This window comes from Lynx rufus, unplaced genomic scaffold (assembly GCF_022079265.1).
Source record: "Lynx rufus isolate CCGP_SWC_20201006 ecotype Redwood Valley unplaced genomic scaffold, mLynRuf1.p SCAF_16, whole genome shotgun sequence".
NCBI lineage: Eukaryota > Metazoa > Chordata > Mammalia > Carnivora > Felidae > Lynx > Lynx rufus.
This window is the reverse complement of record NW_025814830.1, coordinates 26,674,202-26,683,815: the sequence shown is the minus strand read 5'-3', so window position 1 is coordinate 26,683,815 and position 9,614 is coordinate 26,674,202. Positions and strand designations below refer to the sequence as shown.

The 9,614-nt window shown below is 44.1% G+C and overlaps 1 pseudogene; it reads left to right on the top strand.

The window, feature by feature from the left end:
* The first annotated feature begins 3,223 nt into the window (after positions 1-3,223).
* LOC124510749 (60S ribosomal protein L10a-like) lies at positions 3,224-8,948 on the top strand (annotated as a pseudogene).
* Positions 8,949-9,614: the final 666 nt, after the last annotated feature.

Here is a 9,614-nt window from a genome sequence, read left to right as displayed (position 1 = left end):
GTCACGATGACAAAGGATGTATTGATCAGACGGCATTTGGTTATAAGTAACAGACACCCAGTAAATCAGCTAAGTAACTGCTTTATTATTGTACAGAAGTACAGATGTACAGAAGTCTCAAAGAAGTGAATAGCTGGGCTTCCCTGGGAACTGCTACATCTTCTGGTGACCTCTCCGTCTGCTTTTTCCTTTCTGCTTGCATTGCTCTCTCGTTGCTAAGGAGTGCCTGTTTCATTGATCTCTTCGTACCTTTCCTAACAACAAGCTCCTGTGTGGCTTGGGGCTGTTATGGCCCTCTCCATCAGCTGGGCTGGTGGTGGGGGAGCCGTCCAAGGGGAGGGTTGTGATCAGGCATGCTCCAAACACGTGTTTGGAGTTCGGATCCTTCTTCATCACGGGCGGTAGTGGGGGGCTCCATCCTCCTTCATCCCATATCTTGCCTCTGGTTAGGTAGTACTGCACTCTAACGACAAAACCTCAAGTGGACGCCTCCATGGGACCCAACACACCTCTCTCACGTAGAGAAAAGAAACTTAGTATCTACAAACCAAGAGGAAGGGACTCTCAGGAAGTCTGTGTCTGTCTCTGTGAGAAATAGTATTGGAAACCGATGAAGATCCATTGCTGAAACCCGACAGCGAGATACTTAACGTAGTTACTAGCTGTGCTAACTGATTTAATGAACAGGCAACGTAACAAATGAACGTGTTTACCAAGTTAACTCGTGAAAATGAATATCTGTAATTAAAGCGGCTCACAACTGACAGGCAAACAGGAAATTATTGTTATTATTATACACAAATCATCTTAAAATACCAGAACTTAATAAATGGGGGAAAAAACAAACAATGGCTAGAACTGTCTGCTAAATAAAAAATAATGACGAACACCTGTGGTCTTTTTATAGGACTCCAGTGGAGATTTTTTTTTTTGAAGACCTAATTATGTTTTTGTAATGGTACCATTTCATTATTTCTCTGTAGCATTATTAAAAGAAAATGTCCATATTTTCTCTGTGTAAAAGGTCTGGCACATAGATTCAGGCATGGCGTTTTCTTAATGCTGCAGACACTCTGACAGTTCTAGCTACTTATTGGCAAAGAATATAGCCCTTGGCAAGGCTTGGTTTTTCTCTTTGGTAATACTGGAACCTGGCCAGGGGATAAGGGTGATGTAGACCCCTTCAGACAGATTCTGCCAGCAACTAACTGAGAGCTCGTGTAGCCGAGTGGGGAAAAAGAGCCAGTTCTCCAATTAGCGTCCCTAGTCTTGAATCTCAGTTTTGTCCCTTCCTGGCGGTGTATCCTCTGGGGAGTTACTAAACCCACCCCCCCCCCGTGCCTCACTTTTCCCATTTGTAAAATGAGGGTAATCATTATACACATCGAAGAGGATTATTGTTTGAACTAATACCTGAAAAGACCTTATTGTGCCTGGCACATCAGCTACTATTCTTTTTAAAAAAAATTTTTTTTCAACGTTTTTTATTTATTTTTGGGACAGAGAGAGACAGAGCATGAACGGGGGAGGGGCAGAGAGAGAGGGAGACACAGACTCGGAAACAGGCTCCAGGCTCTGAGCCATCAGCCCAGAGCCCGACGCGGGGCTCGAACTCACGGACCACGAGATCGTGACCTGGCTGATGTCGGACGCTTAACCGACTGCGCCACCCAGGTGCCCCATACTATTCTTACCTGTGAGTTACCATTCTATGGGTCTTCTTTAACCAAGCAGGTTCTAGGAATGCAGCACCAGGATGCCCTAGCCATGTAGTTGGGTGGAGCAGCAACATGAGTGGTCCAGATCTCCAGCGCTGGAAATTTATTTTCTTTATAGCACGGAACACCATTTGAAAGGATCTTGCTTACCTATTATCTGCCTCCTGTCACTAGAACATAAGCTCAGAGGAGGGAGTGCTGTGTGGAGGGGGCACCTGGGGATAGCTTTCGGGACAGATGATTCTGTGGACACGTTTTACTTCACCACTGCCCTCTGTCCTGGTAAGCAGCTATAAATTTGGGAAGGGGGAGAAAGAATTAAGAATGGAGATGGGTGAAATTAAAGGCAAGAAATTTGGCCACTCTTGTGAAGATATCTTCCTTTTTGTTTTTGTTTTTGTTTTACTTCTGGGTCTGATCCTGGAGCTCACCTCAATTATATATAATGCTCGTCTAAGAGATAAGTATAGAAAAAGAGCATTCTAGAATTTAAAGGAATTGATTAAGGCTGTTGAAGTGGTTATTCAAAATAATTTCGTGCCTTCCTAAAATGGATTGTGGGAAGGTCGGTCTTCCTTCTTACTCATTTCTGTCATACGCCTTCAGGCAAAGAATTTAAAGAAGTTCATGTATAGTAAAGGGTTCTACATCCCCCTTGAGCTATTGTCCCTGAAGGGAAGGGTCAAGTAGAAATCATTCCTTCATGTCCCCTGATTCCCTTTGGGCTTTGGTCATATTGCACAAATTGAAGTCGGGATGAATAAAAGAGAAGCGATCAAGAAATGGCAGGAGACAGTCTGCTGAGTGGCCAGCCTTGGTGACTTTCAAGCAGCTCTTGTTCTCTAAATTAAAGGAGAAATTGAAGACATGGCCATAAATATAAGACAGAAGTCAATGGCAATGCAATGAAAATCTTACCACTGTGCTCATAGAAGCAGCCCCCTGGTGAGGCAGTAGATAACTACTGTATAGATACTATTGTGTGAAAGTTTTCTCCAAGAACAGACTGAGCTGCAGAAGAGGTAAACGCACATTGCATATGGGAAAGAGTACTGACGAGGGCAGGATAGACCCTACTGAAGTCCTTGGTCTTGAGCCTCTGTGAAAGGCGAGGGCAAGTTGGATTAAGGGATTTTGCAGCCAGGACTTTGGAGTTTTTGCATTTATGGGAGCTAACAAAAAGAGATAGTCTTTGACCCAGAACAATTAGAAAAGAATGTTCTAGAATTCTTGAGTCAGCCCAAGGAAAAAGATGTCAGCAGTGTGGCTAGGAAGAAATAGTTGAATACTCTCAGAAGGCAGCCACCAACATGGTGGTTAAAACCAAGGGCTTTGAAATCAGACATAAATTCAAGTCTCCTCTCTGAAATTTAATATCTGTGTAAAGTTGGGGAAGCTACTTACACCTCATAAGCCACGGTTTTCCTCTTTCTGCAATGAAGATAACAGTCCTTACCTTATGGAATTACTGGTCAGATTAAATAAGATAATAAATAGAAAACAGCATGGTGCTCCCTCAGTATATGGAGCTGTCACCATGCAAGCAGTGTGAAATGGTAGAGGTGGTAAGAAATCATATTGATATAGACGACACACTGTCTTCAGGTAATTTAGTCTCTTAAGCCTTTTCTACTTGAAAAGGAGGCTTTCTTTCCTAATTTATTCTGACCCAAAGAATTACACCCTCTTAGATAGACAAAGTGTTATTTAGAGATTTCCAATATGCCACCTTGATTTTAATGTTTACACAGATGAAAAGTGGCTTTTGCAGATTTTCTTTTTGATATACTATGATCTCTCAACATTTAATAAAAAGGATGTATTTTGACCAAGACAGCCCGTCAATTCAGTCAAACATCTAATTTGCCAGATTCTCCCCTCCCTCAACCTGAGTGACAGGCTGTTTGCCAACTTGATCTAATCGACTGAATGTTTTTGGTGCTTTGTCGATACAGACTCAAGTGATTTTTTTGTCTTTGTTATTTGCATGGACAAAGGTACTGGATTTGAAGAAAGTGAGTGATCCTGGTGAATTTAAACCATTTGCTTTTGTGTTTGCTTCTTAATTTGGTCCTTTGAAGGCTTACGATCCAAAGGGAATACGTAGGGAGGACCTAGAAGAAGAGACTGGAAAATGAACCTGGAATGGATACTGGGTAATTAATGATCATGCTCTGGGGTTGAGGGTTTCAGAACGGAAAGTATGGGCAGCTTAAATGTAACTTGGGGCTTGGCCCTGAGGACCCATTCCCAGGTTGGAGTTAGGTTGGTTATAAGGAAGCCCTGTTTGTCTCCAATTTCTGTACCCATTGCCCTTCCACCAGTGTAGTGGAAATTTAATTTCTCTTGCCTCCCAGCCTCTATTCCTAATTTTCTTTAAGAAGTAATTCCATCATTTCCTTTTGGTAAATTACCTGTCTCCAGCCAAGTATGGGCTTGCTTTGTTATACTTAAATCAGGTTAGCCTTCTCTCTTCTACTTTTGTCACAAGCTAGGTCCCTGCTCTCCTGGGACTCAGATTCATTGGGATTTTAAGGGCAGAAAATGTATTAGGAGCACATTCATTGGAGTGGGGGAAGTATGAGAAGGTTATGTCATTCCTGCTCTCCAGACCCTCAGTCCCACCCTGCTTTCTGCATTTTTCTGAGCTTGGTTCTCTAGCCTTCCTACCTCCCTTATCCTAACCCCGTCCTCATAACCTAAGGCTTCCCTATTCTGGCTAAGTTAGTCGGAATCTGTTTATGGGACCTGCAAACACAGATGGGACTGTCGCCATTGGTTGCCCGGCCAACAGACATTCTCCTCTCTATTTTTATGCTCACAGGTCTGCCTCACACAACAGAGGCTGATTATGTATTCACGTTCATGGCATCTCCTGAAGTCAGGTAGAGGTGGCTGTATTCGTTAGCTACGCCTGCTGTAACAAAGTACAAAAACTGGGTGGGGGGGGTGCTTAAACCACAGGAATTTGTTTCCTAGTTCTGGAGGCTGGCAGTCCAAGATCAAGGTGTCAGCAGGGCTGCTTTCTTCTGAGGGCTATAAGGGAATGATTTGTTCCAGACTCCTCTCCCTGCCTTGTAGATGGCTGTCTTCCTTCTCCCCGTGTCTTCACATCACCTGCGCTCCGTGTCCAAATTTCACCGGTGGCTAAGACCCACCTTAAAGACTTCACTCCTTAAAAGATAAATGTTTATTTATTTATTTTGACAGAGAGAGTGGGGGAGGGGCAGAGAGAAAGGGAGAGAGAGAGAGAATCCCAAGCAGTCTCCCTGCTCTCAGCACAGAGCCCAACAAGGAGCTTGATCCCATGAACTGTGAGATCATGACCTGAGCTGAAATCAAGAGTCAGATGCTCAACCAACTGAGCCATCCAGGTGCTCCAAGACTTCACTTTAATTTGATTACCTCTGTAAAGACCTTATCTTCAAATGAGGTCAGACTCTGAGGTATTGGAGGTTAGGACTTAAATGCATAAATTTTGGGGAGGCACAATTCAAACCTTACAAGTGGCCAAGTGACTCAGTTCTAACCAAAGAGGTTTAAGGGGAATGTTCTTTCTGGAAGAAGTTTTCCTGTGTGGCAACAGAGAGAGATGTATAAAGAAAGGGCTTATTCTCTCCTGTCCTGCTTTGGATGCTGTAGTGTTAGGATATAATACTCAGGGTTATGGCAGCCATCTTGTAATCATGAGCTTATATACTGGAGGCTGAATCTCTACTTTGTAGGATGGTATGGTAGAGTAAAAGAATGGAAAAAAGAAAGTAATAAGGATCCATGATGCAATGCTGAACCAACACAGGAACACTTAGCTCCAAACTTAAATATGTGAGATAATTAAATGTCTTGTTTAAATTACTGTCCCTTGTTATCATTCCTCCTTGAGATAGAACCCTCCCTAGATCCAATAAAATCCTCAGTGGCTTATGTCCCCACTCCTTTTCTCATTTCCTCAATATTTGCAGGTTATTAATGTATCCAGAGTATAAATGTCGGATATCACATCTGATCATAAAATTTCAAGGTCATCCAACTGGGTCCCTTGCTTCTACCTTTTCTGATGCGTAGATTTCTCCTGACATCTGGGTCCGTGGCAGAATGAGCCCACAACTAAATCTCTGTTGCATTAGATCACCCCACTCTGGGAAGTACAGTTCATTTCTTTGCCATTTTTCCTCACATTTTACTGGAGGTGTGGTGAATACTGACATGGGGTCATGAAGGAGTGTGGGCATGAGGCAGGCTCACAGAGCAGCTAGCTTTTAAATTAGGGCTTCTTCTCCTTTTGTGTTGTATTTCATTTTAATTATTTATTTGAGTTACTGTCCTATAGGGAAGGCCTGATCAAAGTCTGTAACTGCATTGAGGAAGAATAGATGAATAAAACAATTAAAATTGTCCTGGAGAGAGTGACATACTTACCTCCCAGGGTTGTTAGGATTAAATGAGCTAATACTATGTATGAAGCACTTAGTACAGTGCCAGGCTGGGTAAGAATTGCTATGTAAGTATTAACAATTAATGTACAGCTTATCAATTTATCACGCTGCTGATTGTTTATGTGCTTAAAGGAAAGCTGGGACATTTCTGCAGAATCCATAATAGCCTGAGAAGGTGGTACCCAAATTTGACCATGTGTTAAAATCAGCACTAACCAGGGTGATGCCTAGCCCCACTGAATGGAATCTGGAGTTGAGGCTCGAAAAATCTTCATTTCTAGACTGTACCCCGCACGGTTCTGATGAAGCTGGCCTCATACCCTATGTGGAAATTATTGACAGTCCAAGGACAATGGCGACTTTTTGCTTATCAGATCTTAGCTATAGTGGCAATGGGCCAGGCATCATGGAAAAACCTGGAAGAAATCATTTAATCTAGGCCCTTATTTTGTAGATAGGAGATGGAAGGCTAGAGCGATAAAATGACTACTGAAACCACAGAGCTAGTTAGTGGCAGAGATGGAGCCCAAACTCCCACCTGGAGCCTTTTCTTTGACCTTCTTTCCTACCCTCTTACCCTCTGCTAAGCTATATACTCACAAATGGCAAGATGGGGCTATCTTCCTAGTATTTCTCCCATTTTCGTGGTGTCTAGAAATGAGTAAGAGTCTAATGTATATGTTTAATGGTGAATGAATTGTACTTAAACCATCTTCCTCTACCTCTCTGACTCATGTGCCCAAAAGAGCTCAGGTTTGCAACAAGTGGGGAGTTATGAGCTCCACACCAATGGGGCTCAGTCAGACAGGGAAGAGGGGAGGTTGTGTCCTCTGTTACATGCAGATTGGTCCCTCAGGGCTTTTGGGATTCTCATGGATGGAACCTTTTCCTTGCTACCTCCTAAGAGTAAGACTTATGCCTAGAACTTCATCTTGGCCAAGATGCTTGTGGTTCAAGGTTAAAGAAACCAACTTGAGCTTTCTTAAGTAGGAGGGGGTACTTATTGAGAGGAGACTGGCTTATTCCATGGAGCCCAAGCGCCTCAGGGTGAACCACTCCAGGAGTTACTAAACTGCTAGGGACTTAGGCCACCATGTGTTCTTCTCTTGCATCTCTACTCTTCTGTCCCTGCAAATATGCCTTCTCTGCTTCTCCAGCTGCAAGATCCAAGATGACCAGGCTGTAATTTCTAGGGATTCTCCTTCTTCCCCAATCCCTTATTTATAGGCATAGGCAAAGTTCTCTAGCTGCCTTTAGGTCACAATTCCAAACTTCTTGGGTAAAGCCTTTATTTGCCCACATGGGGCCATGGGTCCATATGTTCTTGGATTAACTCTGGTTAGGGCCTCTGGGGTCCTAGCATTAGCATTACAGAATGCCCACGTGAGTGTCAGAGTAGTCGTGGACAAAGTGTAGTTCTTGCAGATAGTCTGGAGGGAGGTGTGTGTGCATGTGTGTGTGAGATGGCAGACTCTCTAAGCATCTACAGGAGGTGGGTTTGTCAACTTTACTGTGAAAACAAACAACCCCCAAATCTCAATGACTTACGACAATAAACATTTACATCTCACTTTACATGTGCTGTGGCTCTGTGCCACGTGTCTTCTCAGCCAGGACTCAGGTGGAAGGAGCGGCCCTTCTCTGGGAAATGTCTTTCTTGTCACAATGAGGAAAGAACAAGAGGCAGGGCCAAACTATGCACCTGCTCTGAAAGCTTCCCCTTGGAAGTGGCTTGGCTGGAGTCTGCTCACAGTCCATTGGCCAAAGAAGTCCCAAGACCAAGCCTAACGACGAGGGAAGGAGCACACACCACCTCCAGGAAGACTCTGCAGTTCCATCATTGATGGGCAGGCGGGGGGATCCTTTACAACTAAGTGTGAACGATAACAGTCGGTTGCAGCAGGTCTTAATAACGGCAACAATAATTAACCTTTAACAAATGTTTAAAATGAGCTAGACAGAGTGCAAAGAGGCTTATGCAAATTGCCTCATTTAATTATCCCAATAACCTTATGAAATAACCACTATTGCCCTCATTTTATTGACTAGAAAATGGAAGCTTATATAGGTTGAACAACTTGCCTCCTGCTACAGCCTGTAAGTGGGACTGCCCGGATCCAACCCAGGTGCTCATGGGGAATGCCACCTGTATCGGTTTCCTGTGGCTGCCGTACCAAATTACTACAAACGTAGTGGCTTAAAACAACACGCATAGAGCTCTTTTTCCGGTTATTGCAGCGAGCGGCACCGTGAGCAGCCGTCTCGCAGGACATCTTACACAAGGCCATGCCGGAAGTCCTGCACGGGAACCAGTGCGAGCACCCAAAGTTTTTGGAGGGGGTGGAGCTGTAGATCAGCTTGAAGAGCTACAACCCTCAGGAGGACAAATGCTTCTCGGCACCGTCAGGCTTAAGTCCACTCCCCACTCCAGGTTCACCGTATTTGGGGCGACCAGCAGCACCGTGATGAGGCCAAGGCTCTGAACTTTTCCCACATAGACACTGAGGCACCGAAGAAACTCAACAACTATAAAAAATTAGTCAAGAAACTGGCCAAAAAGTATGATGCCTTTTTGGCTTTAGAATCTCTGATTAAACAGATCTCACGAATCCTGGGCCCAGGCCCGAATAAGACTGGCAAGTTCCCTTCCTTGCTGACCCACAATGAGGACATGATGGCCAAAGTGGATGAAGTGAAGTCCATGATCAAATTCCAGATGAAAAAGATGCTGTGTCTGGCCGTGGCTGTTGGGCACGTGAAGATGACAGATGATGAGCTTGTGTACAACATCTAATCAGTTGTCAATTTTCTGGTGTCATTGCTCACGAAGAATTGGCCGAATGTCTGGGGTTATACATCAAGAGCACCATGGGCAAGCCCCAGTGCTCATGCTAAGGCATAGTTTACGAAACACTAGTGCTACTAAAAACCCAACTAACAAACCAACCAACACCCCCCACCCTGCCCCACTCCATCTATTATCACATAGTTCTGAAGTCTGACCTGGGTCTCACTAGGCTAAAATCAAGGTATAAGCAGGGCTGCATTCATTTTTGGATGCTTTAGGGGAGAGTCCATTTCCTTGCATTTTCCAGCTTCTAGAAGCTGCCCCCATCCCTTGATATGTGTCCCCTTCCTCCATCTCTGAAAGTCTGTAGTGGTGGGTTGAGTCCTTCTTGCATATTACTCCAACCCTGCTTGCATTGTCATAACTACTTCCCTTTCTCCTCTGCCTCTCTTACTACTTTTAAGGACCCTTGTGATTACATTGAGCCTATCCAGATAACCCAGGATTATTTCTCCATCTCTAGGTCCTTAATCACACCTGCAGTCTCTTTTGCCATGTAAGGTGACATATTCAAGGGTTCTGGGGATTAGAATGCGGACATCTTTGGGAGACTGTTATAATGCCTACCACACAGCCTTCCTTCGGTGCTGTATATGGCCTCCAAGAAACCTC